We start from the raw sequence: 17,608 nt of genomic DNA, 5'->3' as shown, positions 1-17,608 counted from the left end.
TTACCCTTGTTTTCTTGATTTTCTGTGAAACCGTGGCCTTCTCTTTCACAACCACACCAGCAAGCTGAAAAAAAACATTTTTATATGGTTTAAATCAATCACATTTCATTTAGACGCAAACAAACATATTTAAATATCTACAAGCAGAACCAACTTGACTGAATTAAAAAAAAATGACTACATAAAAATGTATTACAAATGCGATTTGATGTCCAATTGTATCCAATAGTAGTTTATGTTCAACTCGGATCCATGTGTCTCCACTACCTTGTGTAGTTTCCTTGAATAGAATATTAATTTTTTAAAAAAGTCAATCGTATTGGAAATTTAAATCTTTCGTCACACACAGCTCTTAAACGCACACCCTCGCAAACGGTGTACGTCATTTAGTCAAAATGTAAACTTCAAATTTTACCTGATAGCCATCCAAGATTGCAAGTATACTTGATCAGACATCACCGTGCAAAACATACTGATTGTAATGTTGCCCTCAAGCATTTTGCAATGTATTCTGCATTAGGGAGGAAGTGTAACGTTAGAACTGAAATCATAAAAGTTTGAAACACTGCACGTTTATATGCATGCCTCTGTCTAATGTTATCCTATGCAGGATTTACTTTTTCATTCAAGGGAACTGTCAATATGCATACCTCATACTCTGGATCAGCTGCAAAGGACGATGTAATTGTAGTCGAAGTACCAGCATCCCCCTGTAACACAGTACTTGTTTTAGTATGAATGAAAACAGAGAAATGGAACCGAGACCATGGGATGCAGGCAGTGGTACATATAATGAGAAACCCATAAATGCCACCTAGTGTAAACAACCTACAGGATACACAAACTTTTTCATATTATTTGAAATTCAGAGCAGAATACGTTCTCGTAAATGAAAAGTGAAATAAAATTACCTGATAGGCGCTTCAAGTTGTTGTTGACTCCGGAACATAAATGGATGCAGAATCTTGCTCCTTAATTTTCAGTGCATTGTCATAAAGTGGCCCAAGGAAATATTAGATTTGCATTAGATATGTGGGAAGAGCCAACTGTCGAGAATATAAACTTCTGCATGTATGTAGGGCTCACCATTGGTATGCTGTTTGTGTTGGTGGTTTTGTCACTTGCGAGGATCTGTGCTTCCGTCTTTATGCTCTCCTAAAGAAATGGACATGTCAAGCAACCAAATAGGAAAACATTGTTTCTTTTGAAGGGCATTATGTCATTGTTTTCTATGGTCATAATTACTTAATTTGAGGCTCCATAAACTAGGGGCAGATGTATAGTAAAATGTGGTATAGTGAAAGTGTAATACAATCTGGTAAATATTCAAACTTTAGTAAGACACATTTACACCAAAAGCACCAATCCGTTAGTGAAGTTACCTTTTCAGTACCCCACTCACCTGAGGCCGCGTGTACATCAATAGAGTTGGAATTGCATTTGGAAGCAATTAACAAGAAATTCTGGGTCGACACTTTTCTGTGTACTTCGATTGGTCGTACATATCATCTGTAAAGTGCAGGCTGCAGATGCAGAATCAATTGGCCCTCACGTCATCCAAGACATCCTGCGCTCTATTTCAATCTCGTCCACTGAAAAACCACAATATCGAACCCATTTTATTATTAAATCAATATTCCTCGGGAATGTATGCAGGACTGTGCCCTGACCTTGGACATGGTTCCTAGAATGGAAACCGAAAACCATAGAAGCAGGCATTCTTGAAAAATCTATAAGATCTGTATAAAAAAATATAAATAATTACAAAAATATTATACTGTATATATGAGATTGATGCAAGAAATCTGCCATTCTATTACAATGGAAATTGATTAAATGTGCTATATTTCGAGATCAAAACACTTGAAACATTAGACAATAGAGATGAATGAACATTACACTACTGGGTACATTCGGTCCAAATAGATAGAACATTTGAGATCAGAAATAGATGAATATAAATAGGTCACTTGCCCTTACCTTGACTAACAAACAATTAGATTCAGCAAGCAGAGGAGCGAGTAGCAGGAGAACAGGTAGTACGATAAAGAGTTGCCTGCCAGTGCTCAAAGATGTTCTCCGGCAAAATATCAAGGGGTTTATACAGGATTAGAAAAGTGGGTGTGTATGTGAATGTGTGACATGTTTCTGGCGTGGTCTGCGAGAGGGGAGCCTGGAGACACTGGGTCTGGGGAGGCCATGTGAGCAATGGCCCCTGTGCAGAAGATAACTTTGAAGTGTACATGGTTTTTGTCACCTTGGCTGTTCCCACCCTGTCAGCCCCCTTGGGAGCGCAGGGCCACAGGTGCGAACTGCCATTGATACTGGAGGGGCGATGTATGGGCATGAGGCATGCAGACGAGGCCCGGAACACTGCTGAAGGGAGACACACATGTCGATTGCAGGGGCCGGGTCTGCTAAAGGGGAGCCTGGAGACACTGGGGAGGCCATGTGAACAATGGCCCCTGTGTCGAAGATACCTTTGAAGTGTTCATGGTGTTTGGCACTTGGCAGTTCCCACCCACCCAGTACTGTAGTGGGTTATAATGAAGGGCGGATGGATTGTTGTGGAGTAGGTGAGCGTAAAAAAGCACCAACCATTCTTTCATGTCCCTCATAGACTTGCCACCAGCTGGCTGAACTTTTATTTATTGTCTCTTATTTATTTATTGTTTATTTAATGTATTGTCTTATTTATTTTATTGTTATCCTATGTACTGCACTGCCCCCTCCCCCTTTCCCCCCACACTTTTAAACCCCCCCACCCACCCTGCACTTGCACAATCTCAACTGGCCTAGTAAAATCATTGTCTCTGTCTTCCCTCTGTTCCACCCTCTCTTGCCTCATCGTGCCTTGAAACTCTTGTGTATAGGCACAATATAAATGCCATTCTCCAGCATTGGATCTTTCATGGATTCACATGCTGTGAATATTTCCCCGTCGTTAGGCTGGGAAACCTCAGTAACTTTAATTTAGCGTTTTCCTATGGAAAACGTTGACACTTTACTATCCTATCAGCGTCCTTTTGGGGTGCTTTAGTCCCCACAAATCGGACGTGGGGTATAAATAGCCCGCCCCCGCAGCTTCCCTTCAAATTTCAACCATTTCCAAACTGTTTGGATCACCTCGTGTTTCTTCGTTCGCTCGGATGTCGTCTGTAGCCCAGAAGAAGTCTCTTTTTCGGCCTTGTGCTACCTGTGGCTTGAAGAAGGTGTACGAAGGAGATGGCCATATGGACTGTCTTTACTGTCTCTACCCCCATCACTCAGCGGATACCTGCGAGATATGTCTGGGGTTTTCGCTGAAGACCCTGAAAGACCGTAATCGGCGGCTCATATATTTGCTTAATGAGGGCACATATCCGGCTTCTGATGTGTGTTCTGTCCGAGGTAGCCTGTCTTCGGGTACAGCGGAGAAGTCCGCAGAACATCACCGAGCGGCATCGACTGAACCTCTGGCGAAGAAGCATCGGGCCGCAGTGTCTGCGTCTGATGTGGGGAAAGGCAGTAAGTCTTCATCGAGGCCACAGCAGTTGAAGAGTGGTTCTTCTTTGTCCAAGTAGGGTCAGTTGGAACATTCCAGAGCGTCTGGTAGTAGGTCCGAGCAGTCGAAAGAATTGGACAAAGGCCTGGCGAAGCCGAAGGGGTCTTCGTCGAAGCACCTATCGTCCAGGGACCATCATATGTCTTCGTTCAGCTGGGAGTCCTCGAAGCACCGGTCCGGTTCTTCCAAATAATCTGGCTCACCATTGAAATCAAGACCAGGGGACGTGGTTCCGACAACAAGCTCATCAAGGGTTGTTCTGTTGTCGACAGTTGTGATGCAGTCTACGGTCCCGTCGTCGACACAGGGGTCATCAGCGCTATCCACGACACTGACGGAAGTGGCCCGGTGCTGTTATCGTCCACGCAGATAGAATCGGAAGGACTTTTGTTGTCGGGTGGGGCCTGGCAGGCTGCCGCCTTTGAGTCCATCCTTCCTGAGGACATTTTGCAGGAGGCTCCGACTACATTTTCTGTGTCTTCTGAAGTGGAGGAGGATAAGGAGCAGGTGGTTGACCCGTCGACTCTACGTTTATAGAGTGTGAGGCCTTCGACGTCGAGTGGAATGGGGGCAGGGCCGCCCGGTTATCCGCTGTTTAACCCGCAATCTCTGCTGTCGTTGCAGGTGCTATCGACGCTTCAATCATTGTTGGGACAGCTGGATGCAAGGTTGCTTCCGACTCCGGCAGTGCCGGTGATCGAGGTGTTGCCTGGTGAGGCTCCTAGAAAGTCTCCTCCGGCACGGTTGCCGTTGCCGGTGGGGTTTGGCCGTCCACGGTCTCATCCGGAAAAAGGCGAGCTATCTGAATCGGAGCCTGAGAGTGTTCCGTGGGACACCCTTTCTACTGTTTCATCGCCGCCGATGAGGGATGACGCATGGGGCACGGACGCGGAGCTGTAGCAACCTCGTAGCCCGGCGCAACCCTCGCCTCCAGATGATATTGGGGCATTCCAATCCATGATGTCAAAAGCATGTCTGCCGTTTGGATTAGCACCTGAAGAGGAACGCACGGACTGCTTCCTCTTCGACCATATGGGCAAAAGGAGGACAGCGGTATTCTCTGTGCCGATACTCGACCACGTGTGGCAGGAGGGCCTGCGTACCATGCGCCATCTGTTTTCAAAACCGGCGGTGAAGTGTCGTCTTGAAAAGAAGTTCAATGCTCCGGAGTCTACCCCTCGCTATTTGGTGTCACAGCCCACGCCAGCATCTGTGGTGTCAGCGGCTGCCAGCCGGAAGGCCAGGAGCCAGCATAAATGCGTTACGCCACCGGAAAATGAGGCTAGAAGACAGAACGCTTTTGGAAAGAAGGTCTCGATGGTCAGGGCTGCGACGGTAAAGGCTGGGAATTCCTTGGCGATCATGGCGAGATATGATTGTGAAATGTGGCATCTGCTGGCTCCGCTTCTTGAACATCTGCCGGAGCAACAACGAAAGGAAGCAATGCTGTTGGTGCGTGAGGGGGAGGAGGCCTCCAACTACATCATAAATATTGCTGTGGACCTGGCAGAGTCAGGTTTTAAACCGATTAACAATGGGATTGTGTTTAGTCGCCAGGCCTGGTTAAAGTTCACTGACTTTCGGCCGGAGGTGCGTTATAAAGTCATCGACATGCCTTGTGAGGGCGAACACTTGTTCAGTGAAAAGATCGATGAAGCCCTAAAGGGTATGAAGGAGGATACAGAAACCGCTAAATCCTTGGGTCCCTTGCAGAGTGGGTGCTCTTTTCACTCCTTTTGGCCTTTTCAGGGAGCCTCTGGAATGCACGGTTTACTTCCAACAGAGACTGTGGTTATGGGCGCTCGGCTACTCCTTTCAAGGGTATAGGTGGTCTGTCCAGTCGCAAAAAGGCTGGGACTTCCAGGCTCAGCAGAAGAAGGGTTTGCAGCCCCCTTCCTCTAAGGGGAGGCAAGCTAAACCTCAACAATGACTGCCATTTGGCCAATCGGCTGGGGGGCAGGGTCGCCATTCATGTCGACGAGTGGAGGTAAATAAAATCAGATTGCTGGGTGCTGGACAACGGTGCGTCTTGTCCACTCATTGGAGTTCCGGAGTCCTCTGGTCCCTATTCCGCTGGTGTATGTACTGCAACCGTATCTTCTAATCCTGCGGCAGGAGGTGGTTCTCATGCTGGAGAAAGGGGCAATAGAACCAGTTCCGATGGCCGAGCGGGGCCTGGGGGTTTACTCCCGGTACTTCGTGGTGAAAAAGCCCAACGGCAAGTGGAGGCCTATTCTAGATCTTCGGGCGTTGAACAAGACTCTGCAACGCCTGAAGTTCAAGATGCTCACCCTTCAAGATGTCATCCGGTCGGTGCAGCTGGGCAAATTCCTGGCATCGTTTGAGCTGCAGGATGCCTATTTTCACATCCCTATGCGGTAGAGGCACTGCAAGTTGCTGCATTTTGTGGTAGGAGAGGAACACTATCAGTTTCGGGTCCTCCCGTTTCGCCTGAAGTCGTCCCCCATGACGTTCACAAAGTGTTAGGCTCCGGTGGCGGCCTTCCTCCGACAGGAAGGTCATCATGTGTACCCCTACTTGGACAATTGGTTGGTGAGGGGATCGTCACCGGGAAGGGCACGAGAGTCTCTTGTGGCGACAATGCAGCTCTTGCAACGGCTGGGATTCGACATCAACTTCGACAAGTCATTCTTGACGCCGTCCAGGGAGTTGGTGTTTCTGGGGGTGCAGTGTCTTACCCAGCAACTTTTGGTGATGACTTCCAATGATCGTGTGCAGAAGTTGCGGGCCAAGGCAAGCGAGTGGAAGACGGGCGCTGCTGTGTCGGTCTGAAATTACATGTCGCTGTTGAGAGCTATGGCATCGTGTATTCCTCTTCTGCCCAATTGCTGCCTCTTCATGAGGCCGGTGCAAGAGTTCCTCGCGGGCCGATGGTTGCAGAGTCAAGGATATTGGTCAGACAAGTTGATGATCAACAAAAGCCTGGTTGACGCCCTTCGCTAGTGGGCATGCACAACCAATCTGGTGAAGGGAATGCCCTTGATGGTGCCAGAGTTCCAGTTTACGATTGTGGCAGACACCTCCCAGTTGGGGTGGGGGCACACCTCAATGGCTCGCAGGTGCAGGGCCTGTGGTCTCGGGTGGAGGCTATGTTCCACTTCAATGTACTCGAGTTGAGGGCAGTGCAATGGGCCCTAAAGTAGTTTCTACCACGCCTCCGCGGGTTGGTGGTGAGGGCGTTGATGGACAATACCACCACAATGTTTTATTTAAGAAAACGGGGCACACATTCCCGAGTCCTGTCGAAGGAGGCACAGGACGTTTGGCATTGGACTCTAGCGAAATGGATCAGCATTGTCGCTTTCCATCTGCCCGGAGTGCTGAATGTTCAAGCCGATGCGCTCAGCAGGGACTCCATCCAGCTGCACGAGTGGAGGCAGTCGGAACAACAGGTCTCGAAGATCTTCCGACGATGGGGGCATCCTCCGTTGGATCTTTTTCTTACAAGGGAAAAAAAGCATTGTCTGGAGTTTGCCAGCAGAGGGACTCCTCCAGAGTCTTTGGGGGACGCGTTTTCGTTCCCGTGGACGGGGCTCTTCGGGTATGCGTTTTCCCCGTTCCCGCTCGTTCGGCGGACCATCCAGTGGATTCAAAGGTACCAGTGCCAAGTGATTCTAGTGGCTCCATTTTGTCCCAGGCAGATGTGGTTCTCAGACCTCCTGCATATGTCGGTAGAAGAGCCGATTCGGTTGTGAGCATCTCCGAATCTCCTGTCTCAGGACGAGGGCAGGGTGTGGCATCACGATCCGGCGTCTCTCAGCCTGACAGGGTGGCTCCTGACCACTCCGAGTTCGGGCATTTAGGAATCTCCCAAGAATGCTGACGGATTTTAGAGGCAGCAAGGGCGCCTTCCACGAATGTCTCGTATGGGCACAAATGGACGAGATTCTGTGTATGGTGTAAGGGTCATCTGGGAGTTGATCCTTTGAACATTTCTCCTGCGCAGGTTCTCCTGTACCTGTTGCACTTGGTGGAAGGGGGCCTGGCATTATCATCCATTAAAGTGCATCTGCCGGCGATTTCTAGGCTCACGAGAAAATGCCATGCTGCCCCACTGTTCAGTGATCGTTTGGTGAAACACTTTCTGAAAGGGTTGTTTCGGACGTTTCCTCCTGTGAAGAAGTTTGCACCGGTATGGAGCCTTAATGGTTGTCCTTTCCTCTTTGATGAAGCCTCTTTTTGGACCCATGTTGACGACTTCATTGAAGTTCCTTTCATGGAAAGTGGCGTTTCTAGTGGCTATTACCTCGGCCAGGCGAATGTTGAAATTGCAAGCATTGTCATTGACCCTCCTTACCTGAGATTTCTGAAGGACAAGGTTCTCCTGGCCACTAACATGCACTTTATCCCAAAAGTGCCGAGGGCATTTCATAAACTTTCCTCTATTGCTTTACCCTTGTTTTTTGCTAATGCACCCATGCCAGCAGAAAGGGCCCTGCATTCTCTGGACGTTAAGAGGGCCTTAACGTTTTATCTAAATCGAACTCAGGACTTCAGGAAATCGAATCAACTGTTTGTGGCGTATGGCCAGTCCAACAAGGGGCAGGCCATCTCCATGCAGGGACTTTCCAGATGGGTTTCCTCTTCAATTTCGTTTTGCCATGCTAAAGCTGGGAAGCATTTGCGTTGTGCTCCGAAGGCTCATTCCATGAGGTCCACTGCCTCATCGTGGCACTGTGGTCTGGCATACCGCTGGTGGACATTTGCCAGACAGCCTCCTGGGCGGTGCCGCATACCTTCATCAGGCATTACTATCTGGGGCAGCAGCATTTGGAAGATGTGCAGGTGGGGCGAGCGGTCCTGCAGTGCCTGTTCCAATAAGGTAGGCCCGCAGCTTCGGGGTTTGTTTTCTATGTGCTTGTTACTTGCTGGGGTTGTTGTCGCAACTGTGTGATGAAGTACTGGTTGTTGGTTTGCCTGTCACACATCGCCACCAATTGGCCGTACTGCCATGTAATCTATTCACAGCATGTGAATCAATGAAAGATCCAATGCTGGAGAAGTGAGTAGTTTCTTAACTGTTACTCCATTTTTCCAGCATTGGTATCTTTCATGGATTCACGTGCGCCCGGCGGCCGCCCCTGCCGGCAAACCTGGGTTCGGGTTCCCTCTACTTCGGATGTTAAAATCTGAAGGGAAGCCGCAGGGGCGGGGCTATTTATACCACACATCCTGTTGGTGGGGACTAAAGCACCCAAAAAAGGACTTTGATAGGACATGAAAGTGTCAAAGTTTTCCATAGGAAAACGCTAAGTTAAAGTTACTGAGGTTTCCCAGCCTGACGACGGGGAAATATTCACAGCATGTGAATCCATGAAAGATACCAATGCTGGAGAAATGGAGTTACAGGTAAGAAACTACTCTCTATCATATCATATATCCTATCATAGAGAAGGGAGCGTGTCCTTGATTCACTGAAAAATTGAAACAACTATTCATGAAAGCTCATTTGTATTTTATTTTGTTGCTGATGTGGAGGGCACAAATATACTACAAATTGTATACTTTGGGTTGCAGCAAAGTGTGTGAAAATACCCTGTAATGTCCGCTGTCACTGGGGAATTTAGTATCAATGGCTCCAAAGATACAGGTGGGTATTACTCGTCAAACGCAGAATCCAAGCCTCCCATAAAGTCACCATGTAAATGAATGGTAGGCCACCAGCCTGTACCACCTGTGGAAGAGAAAAATTGTTTTAGTTGAACGTGAAAGACACATAAGATGAACACTCTGATTTCCCAAAAGCGTGAGAAATGTATTCAATTGGCAGACTACAGTCATTAGACAGTGATCTGGGTTTTTTATCTATGCACCCTAGACGTAAGGGCCAGGTAGTCCAGGCCATCAGTGCAGGTGTCAAGTCGTCAACTTTGCCGACCTTACCCCCAGATATTGCTGCAAAAAGCTGGTGGCATTTTGCTGTATTCGGTCGCCAGGTCTTTGCTTCAGTTAGCCTGCCTTTGATAGCTGTTATTGCTACTTGTGCCTTGGCCAGGTACATCACCCCCTTACGGAATGGCCTCTCGGAGGCAGCGGACCACCTCCACATACAGAGATAAGAGGTTTTTAGCTCCCCTGTCAACAATCGTAAGGAGGTGGCATGTCAGATTGTTCATTCTAGACATGGTTGACTCTCTAGCGAAAACCATGGGTACAAGCTTGGTCTTACACTCCTCAATACAGACATCAGGGTTCATCAATTTTGTTCCGCAAAACACTACAAACGTGTCTATTTCAACAATACCTCACGAAAAATGCAAAATAAAAATCCCTCTCTCCCGCCACCAACAGTAATGCTCTACTGTATAAAATGCCAATCCCAATTCTGCACTGTCCTGTTGTAAAGCGCTCTGCTCCTCTTGAGCTAGGTTTGTTGAATACGCAATTAAATAAAACAATGTGGGGGTTGAGACTGTCTGATTCTAGTCCACTCCCTGTCCAAAGTGTCTGTTGCTGTGCAGATGTGAAGGCCACAGTTTGTCCATGATTGAAAGACCCTGCCAATTTGAATGGTGCATACCCTTGCCATTGATGGGCTTGAGGGCGACTCAGTGAAACTTTAGGATAAAAGGAAGACTTGTGCAGCCATCTGATTGTCGTCATAGCCAAGAACGTTTCAAAGAGGAGCATCCCACTGGTTTGTTGATGTAGCCAAACCAGCGTTGCCCTACAGCAAAGTCCTGACCAAGCCGTACTCCTTTGTTCTGATCTCCTGAAGCCCTTCTTTGGTGCTTCAATCTCTGGACCAGTAGTAACAACCAGTCTGCAACCCTTGAGTGAGGCTCCTGCCCTTGGAACCCATCAGAAGTGTCCCGGGCCCACCCTGTGGACTGGCCAGATACCTCCTGGGTGTCTACGCTGTACTAGTCGCCGTCCTAAGCTCATACTTGGATCTCTGTATACTTTTAGCTTGTGAGACAAGAATCCCCTCCGCTCCCACCAGCTCCTTTGTCTCTATCACAAGGGTTGACTTCTGCCACCAGATTGCAGGATTCATCTCTGCAACCTCCCTATCATGTCATGGGGATCGCCTGAGATCTTCCTAATCGTGGTGGTCTTGATCTCGTGGTGCCAGAGCCATCCACCTGTCCAGTCACAAAAACCAAATCACCAGAGCGGGGAACTTACTACTAGCCGGTCCAATCCCAATGCCTAAAGTGACCTCTGCACCAGTGACCGCCGGATCCCTTCCAAAGGAACCAACGCTCAAACTAAGTGGGCCCAGTGGATTCAAAAACTCTAGGCATGGTTTCTGAAGCAATCTTAATGAACGGAGTGAGTTTACATACCGGTTTCACTTAGAAAACATATATACTCTCTCTCTATGCTGAAACGTATGATGCACAAGAACACACAGCGGTTGATTAATGCACAACGCAACTAAAATGAGGGGCCAAACAAGATGGACGGCGCAGCCACATGTGGGTGAATGGGAGACAGTGGAGGAAATTGAAAGCTGCTGTTAGGGAGAATTCTCCGTTAAGGCTAATTTCCCAAATCTAGTGAGTCCCCCAGCAGCTTTGCTGGATTTTTGGGGTTTTTCTCCTGCTAAGAGTGAGACTCTTTTTCTCCCACTCTTAGACATGATTTGAGATATCGTTTGACTTTGTAATGTGTTTTATGGGCTATGGGGTCTTTTACTCCATAGGGTTTCGTGTGGTTTTTGGTAAGTGTGTTACACAGCACCCTCAGTGCAGTAACATAGGGGTGTCATAGTGACCCCTAAACATAGACTCCATACCCTGGGGCTGACTACTGTCTCCCAGGGCATGTAAAGTCACCATTGACTTTACTAGTCTTAAATTGGGAACAGAACCAGTACAAACCATCATAGTGTGGAAGTACTGGTAGGGGTAATTAGATTGCCCCTGGGTCTGTTTTTCGAGGGGGCACTGCGCAGTCCCCCCTCGTCGAGTTTCTGGCTGGTGGCAGTGGTTACCACGCGAAATATTCCACCAGAATATTTTCTATGGGATTTTCCCATTCATTTTAAACGCACCAAAGATACCGCCGGGTTATTTATTTTATATTTATTCCCCGGTTGGGTCTTTTTGCCAGGACTCTGTTTTAAAATGGCGTTTGTGTTCGCCTCTGTAACTCCAACCCAAGTCGAGCCCTTTGTTCCACTTTTTGGCGGGCTTCTCCACAGAAGCCTCCAAAAGTGGTGCCCCTCTGTCTGGATCTACAGGATGTGTAGGAGGGGTGTTTAGGCACCCTGGACGGAGTTGCATCGGCAACTCAAGTCGCACTCTTGTGTGATTGGCCCAGTGGTGAGCCGTCCGGCTCACCACTTAGCATGTTTGAGTGACAGCTGGGACTGATGAATGGGGGTTTTCTGCATAAAAGCAGGGCTTTGGGGACTGCAACTTCAGAAGTCGCCGCAGGACCAAAGAATCCAAAGAGGGAGAAGCTGAGCCGACCTGCAACGACAACAGCACCGGTGGATCCCTGCTGAAGCGCCTCACCACTTCTTCCAACGACAGAGGAGATCTTCATCCCGAAGAGTCTTCTTCCTTTGACTGATGGGGATAACCAGTTTGCCCACCTTTTCGCCTTCCCGGATCATCTCGTGGCCGCCTTGCCTGTGCCAAGCACCCCGGCAACCGGGATACCACTTTTTACCACTACCGCGAATAAAAGGGTAGTACCTTTTAACCGGAGAACTCTACGGCTGGTTTCTTCCCTGGCAGTGCAACGACCTTCAGCTTTCCTCCATGTTGAGATCTTCTCTTCCTCTGGACGACGCCGCGACTTGCACCCGCTGCCAGGTACAACTGCCCCCGCTGGAGGAAATGAATGAAAGCTAAATGAAAGCTAAATGTCCTGGCTTGTGGCCTAGGGAATCAGAAATGGTAACTTCATTGGGACAAGTAACACCTTGGTGCCGTTCTCACCACCCCCTATTGTGTTCATGTGCTGATAACCTTCCAATGTTCTAAGGCTGAGAGAGCCATCACAGACCAATCCCTACCCACTTTTCATGCGTGTCGATCATTGTTGCAGCAGCCAATTACCCGCAGTTTGTTGACATGTCTTTAGTTGTAACATTTATGGAGACACCATAAAAGATGTAGCCAATAATTACACTAACAACATATTCAATGTGTATATAGTTGATTCCCCTAACCAATCCCTTCCCACTTTATTTATTTTTTAATGAAAGGTCAATTGTGATGTCACACCTGGTTTGTCCACTGATGTCCATAACTGTCTCTGTTTTATGTGGGTTTTCTTAAATAAAACAGTTTTTCTCCAGTATGGGGTCTGGCATGGATTCAGAAGATGTCGACAAAGTGCTCGACGAGGTCTTTGGCTGCGCCGGTTGAGCCTGCTTGGGCTGCGTGGCCATCTTCTCTTCCTCCGGCCTTGGATTTTCTGATTTGTCCTGTAACTTGGCCGGGCTGGACGACTTCCTCTTTGAGGAAGAGCTTGATGGCAGGCTGGCTTTGAAGGCGGACGCGATGGTGATCGCGGCCTATCCAACCTGGAACCCGGTCAATCAGACCTGCGGTTCTTGGCCTTATCTTGGACCCTCACGTATGGGGCGTCCTCAAAGGACTTTGACTTCCTCCCAGAGGGAGACCGCTCTTCGGACTAACTAGTCCCGGGTGAGGCAGGACCCTGCTTGGAGCACGGGTCAGAGACCTTGCTCCACTTGAGCCTTGCCTGCTGTACCTGTCCTCCTTTGTCTTCTTCGAGAAGCTCAGGCATATCTCGCACCCATCCTCGTTGTGGTCCGGCTGCAGGCAGTATAGACATTTTAGATGTTTGTGGAAGACGAAGACTTTCCATAGCCTGCATTGGGTGCATGGCCTGAAGATGAATAACCACCCTTGCGGGGCGCGCAACTTCACCGACAATGGATCCCGATTGCTGGCCGATGGAGATAGGAGCACACAGTCTCTGATGAAACAAAAATTGAACTTTTCAGTGAACTAATTTGGAAAAAAGTACAAAATAGCTCTAAGAGCAACTCGAGGACTCCCAACACTGAAGCGTGCAGTAAAAATCTGAAGATGGCTGCAAGAGACAGGGCTTAGGGAGAGGACTGTCATTGGATGGGGGCAGTATTGCACCGAGGATAGTGATTGGTTTAGAGGAGAAATGCAGTTTTAAAGTGAAAGTGAAACTGTTTTTTCTTTTTCCATGGATTCCCAGCCTGACGACAGGGAATATTCATGAGCATGTGAATCCATTCCGTACCCATGCTGGAGAACAATAGTTACAGGTAAGTAACTTTCGTCAGTTTTCTTGACTCTTCTGTTTTTTAGGCGTAGGACTTCCCCTGGCCTGTCCTTGTGCTTATCCACAGGGTTCTTACTCCCCATTTTGACATCTCACTGGTCATGATGGGTGGAGTTCTAACCAAGGATCCCCCAAGCTTCCTCGAAGGTGGTGGGATTGGGTGGGGACCCCAGATTAACTTTGTGGTCCTCTTTTATTGTATTGCTCAAACACATACACTTATGTTTGCTTTGACAACACTTGCTCTGTTATTTTAAAAGAATCCTTACTACCTACAAAGGGCTAACCTTGGGACTTGCGACTCACTCTGAAGGTCCCATCCTCTTTATCAGGAAATACTTTTTAAGTGCTAGAGCATTATATAGTAGGGCAGTGGATTTGTATTTTAAATGTTTTCAGAATAATTACCAGTTTCTAACTGGTTCTACCACACAACTGTGTTTCTTCACTTTACTGAAAACCATTTACTTGTGTTTCCTATCTATATTTAACTGTCTGAAAAGTAGATCTTAGTGCTCTTCAGCAAGCACACTCTATGATGAATGTATACATGTGCATAGTATGAATTTACTGATATTAATTGCTAGTAAACATTTTTTTCCTGCTTTCTTCCTGTAGACTTCTGTGGTGCACTTTCTTTGCTTTGCTTTGACTGCTGACTTGACTTTTTTGAGGTTTTATTTCCCCTTCTTTTCATCATTTCCATGGTGAAACTGACCATTATATCATTACTGGTGGGTATCTTGTATTTTTGTGAAGTGTGAATAGGATCCTTTGTATCTTTATAACTTTCCTTTTGTAACTTTGTGGTTACAAATGCCATTTGTCCATAATTGTCTGATAGTAGCGGATTTCTTTCTACAACATTTTTGACTTAATCGTGCGCTTTTGCTAAATAATACCATATAAAGAGTAACATGTACTCTAAAATGACTGTTTTGCCTGTCCTTTGGCCTTCTCGCTGCCCTCTCAGTCCATAATTGCCCAAAGAGAGCACCAAGGGAGCACTCCGTTGTTGATAGTGTGCGGTATAAATGTCCTGTAACATTAGCTTATATGGAATGCCCTTTCCTGTGGAAAGCTTCTGCTTTCCAGGGTAAAGTGGCAGTCTGTGTGTGTGTGCCCGGCTACTACGGTAATCCACCAAGTTTGCTAGGATCTCTCCTCTAAGGGGAATGCAGTAGTACAGCCTCTGCTGTAGTGACAGTAGTGACAGACCCAGGAAACAGATTCATGTTAAAACAACAAGGCAAGTATTAATCTACCTCACTGGGTGACAACAAAAATGTGAGGGGTTGGAGCTAAATGATTTCGGAACTTGAGATACAAAGTGCTTAGAACAAACTGCAAAATCCATAGCGTAATGAAAATCGTTTTTAGGATAGATACAGAGGTTGTTTCCAGTCAGCTTGCACTTTATTTCTCTGTGGGTGGAGTGGTTGCTTAGTTTCTTTTAGCTTTAATAAAAGTCTTGAGTGGTTGAGTGTGTGACACCGCACAGGGAAGGAGAGGAGTCGGAGATGGGCTGCCTGGTGCTTTGTCGAACGACGCTACACAATGTTTTTGCTCTTCGCTATCCTGTATTCTTTCGGGGTGAATACACAAAGCTGCAGTGTTTGTGCTTCAGTATCATGCATATATTTCCCTGGATATAAAGAAGGCATCTATCTGTCATCGGCATGTGTGGATAAAGGTTTTCATGCTTCCACTGCCATCTGGTGCAGATTGCTGTTGAGTGCCCTTGCTTTCCCACCTATCCACAATTTAGCTTTAGTTTCTTTACTTTTTCTCTGCTCTCTCCATGCCCGCTCCCTCATGCATTTCGGTTTATTTATTTTTTGTAAACCCTTCCTCCCTCCCCTCCCACTGCCAGTCCAGGCCAGTGCTATTGGCCCGCACTAACCGGACGTGTGAGGAAGAGGCCTATTTTGAGGAACTCCAAATGGCAATCTTTGCCCTGTCAGCCAGCCAGCCAAGGGCCACAAGGCAAAGGGCAGCTTCCATCCTTGTTTGCCCCTGTTCTCCAATGGATGCCCTGGATGCCCGACGGTATACCCTATAGCGACAACCAGGCAAGGTGGTACGGGCAGGGAGCACAGCCATTACTGTGCTCTGGAAAACCAGGCCACTCCTATTTTACTACTAAAATGCTGATTCACACTGTGCTGTTTTACAATTGCGCTATGTAAGGAGCCAGGAATGAGACGCGGACACAGAGGAGACATATTTTTGGTTATAAAAGTTTATTAAAATATTAGGGTTTGAAAATGGGTTTGAAAATGCTTCACTATCCCTACTCTAGGAGGGATTTCCCTACCTCAAACCAAAAACTACAGAGTACATCTAGTGTCACGATGTCCAAAAAAAAGTTCAGTCCTGTGTCTGTAATCCTATTCTGGCCCTCACACACCAAATAAACTTTAAAGGTGTAGAGTGTGTTAGTTCTTGACTTCTCCAAAGGCTCCAATGTTCACGTTCAACATAAATGTTCCAATACAGCAGAGCGGCATTTCTTATGAACAATGGTCTTAATCCCAGGGATTAGCTTTCTTCTCTATGCTCCTTAGATCAACTTTCACCAGTTCAACAAAAGATTAATCTATTTCCAAGGGGGTTAATCTCCCTCCTCTGTATTCTTTCTCTTCCTTTAATATATTGCCCTTCTTTAGGGATATGTCTTTTCCTAAGGACTTCCCTCTTCTCTTTATAGTTTCCCAACAGTTAATCTTTCCTTGAAGATGTTTATATAGTCTTACTGTTTGTTTCCAACTGGGCATACTTCTGCCAGGTCGCATTACACAATTGTTTCACCTTCACCTGGTGTACCATCCTACCAGAACTTCATTGGTGGTACAGATATTTAATTTCACCTGGTATACTCGACTGCCAGGTTAACATTCCATTGTACAAAATACTTAACTACACCTGGTACACTCTCTTGCGAGGACTTTACTTTAACACTTCATTGTACAGATACTCAACTTCACCTGGTATTCTCTTTGTGCAGGACTTTATTACACAAAGACGTTATTGCACAAATATTTAACTTCACCGGTATACTCTTTTGTGCCAGGATATTTGTTATATAAACATTTAATTGCTCAAATACTTAACTTCACCTGGTGTGTTTGCTTTCCAGGACTTTATTATAGAACTCTCCTCTACCACAACCTTCACCTGGCATATTTGCTTGCTAGGTCTTTGTCATATGTGTCACTCTTTCCTCCCCGGTTGAGGTTTAATTTGTTTTATTTTTTATTTCATTTGTTTTTTCTTCTAGTTTTTTAATTGTGCAAAGAGTAATAATGCTTTAGTACAGGTGAGTTACAGTAGTTATCAATATAGCATTATTCAGTCAGTGCATTTTTTTTTATAAACACAACTTTTCAAAACAAGGAGAAACATAAACGTTCCATGCGTAAAAGAAAAAACTGTCCTGGTGACAAAAGGGGAGCCAAGCAATCCGGTTGTGTAGGGGCAACATGTCATGGGTCCAGTATGGATGTGCCTGTCTGTGCATTGGTAGGGTCAGAAAATATGGGGTTTAGTATACATGTAATCAAATACAAATATAAGGAGGTTGGCTGAGGGATTCATGGCTGTTTGTTTACTGATGGATGGCGCATGGTGAGGACAAGTGATTTCCAGGCAGTAAAGGTATTAGTGTGGTCGTCCACATGGGTTTGTAATGATTCAGCCCATGCTCACACCAGATGTTAAAGTCGTGAAGCCATAATTTAATTTGAGGTCCGTTTTGGGATTTCCAGGACATGGAAATATGCCTCTTAGCGAGTATGC

The 17,608-nt window shown here is 46.7% G+C and overlaps 1 protein-coding gene across 1 annotated transcript in view; it reads left to right on the top strand.

The window, feature by feature from the left end:
• The window catches only part of KRIT1 (KRIT1 ankyrin repeat containing), a 1,383,280-nt gene that overhangs the window by 944,788 nt on the left and 420,884 nt on the right, over positions 1-17,608 (top strand). The gene's annotated exons all lie outside the window — the stretch shown is intronic.

Source organism: Ambystoma mexicanum, chromosome 2q (genome assembly GCF_040938575.1).
Source record: "Ambystoma mexicanum isolate Mex_15411 chromosome 2q, UKY_AmexF1_1, whole genome shotgun sequence".
NCBI classification, from domain to species: Eukaryota; Metazoa; Chordata; class Amphibia; order Caudata; family Ambystomatidae; genus Ambystoma; species Ambystoma mexicanum.
This window is presented reverse-complemented; position numbering and strand designations above follow the sequence as displayed.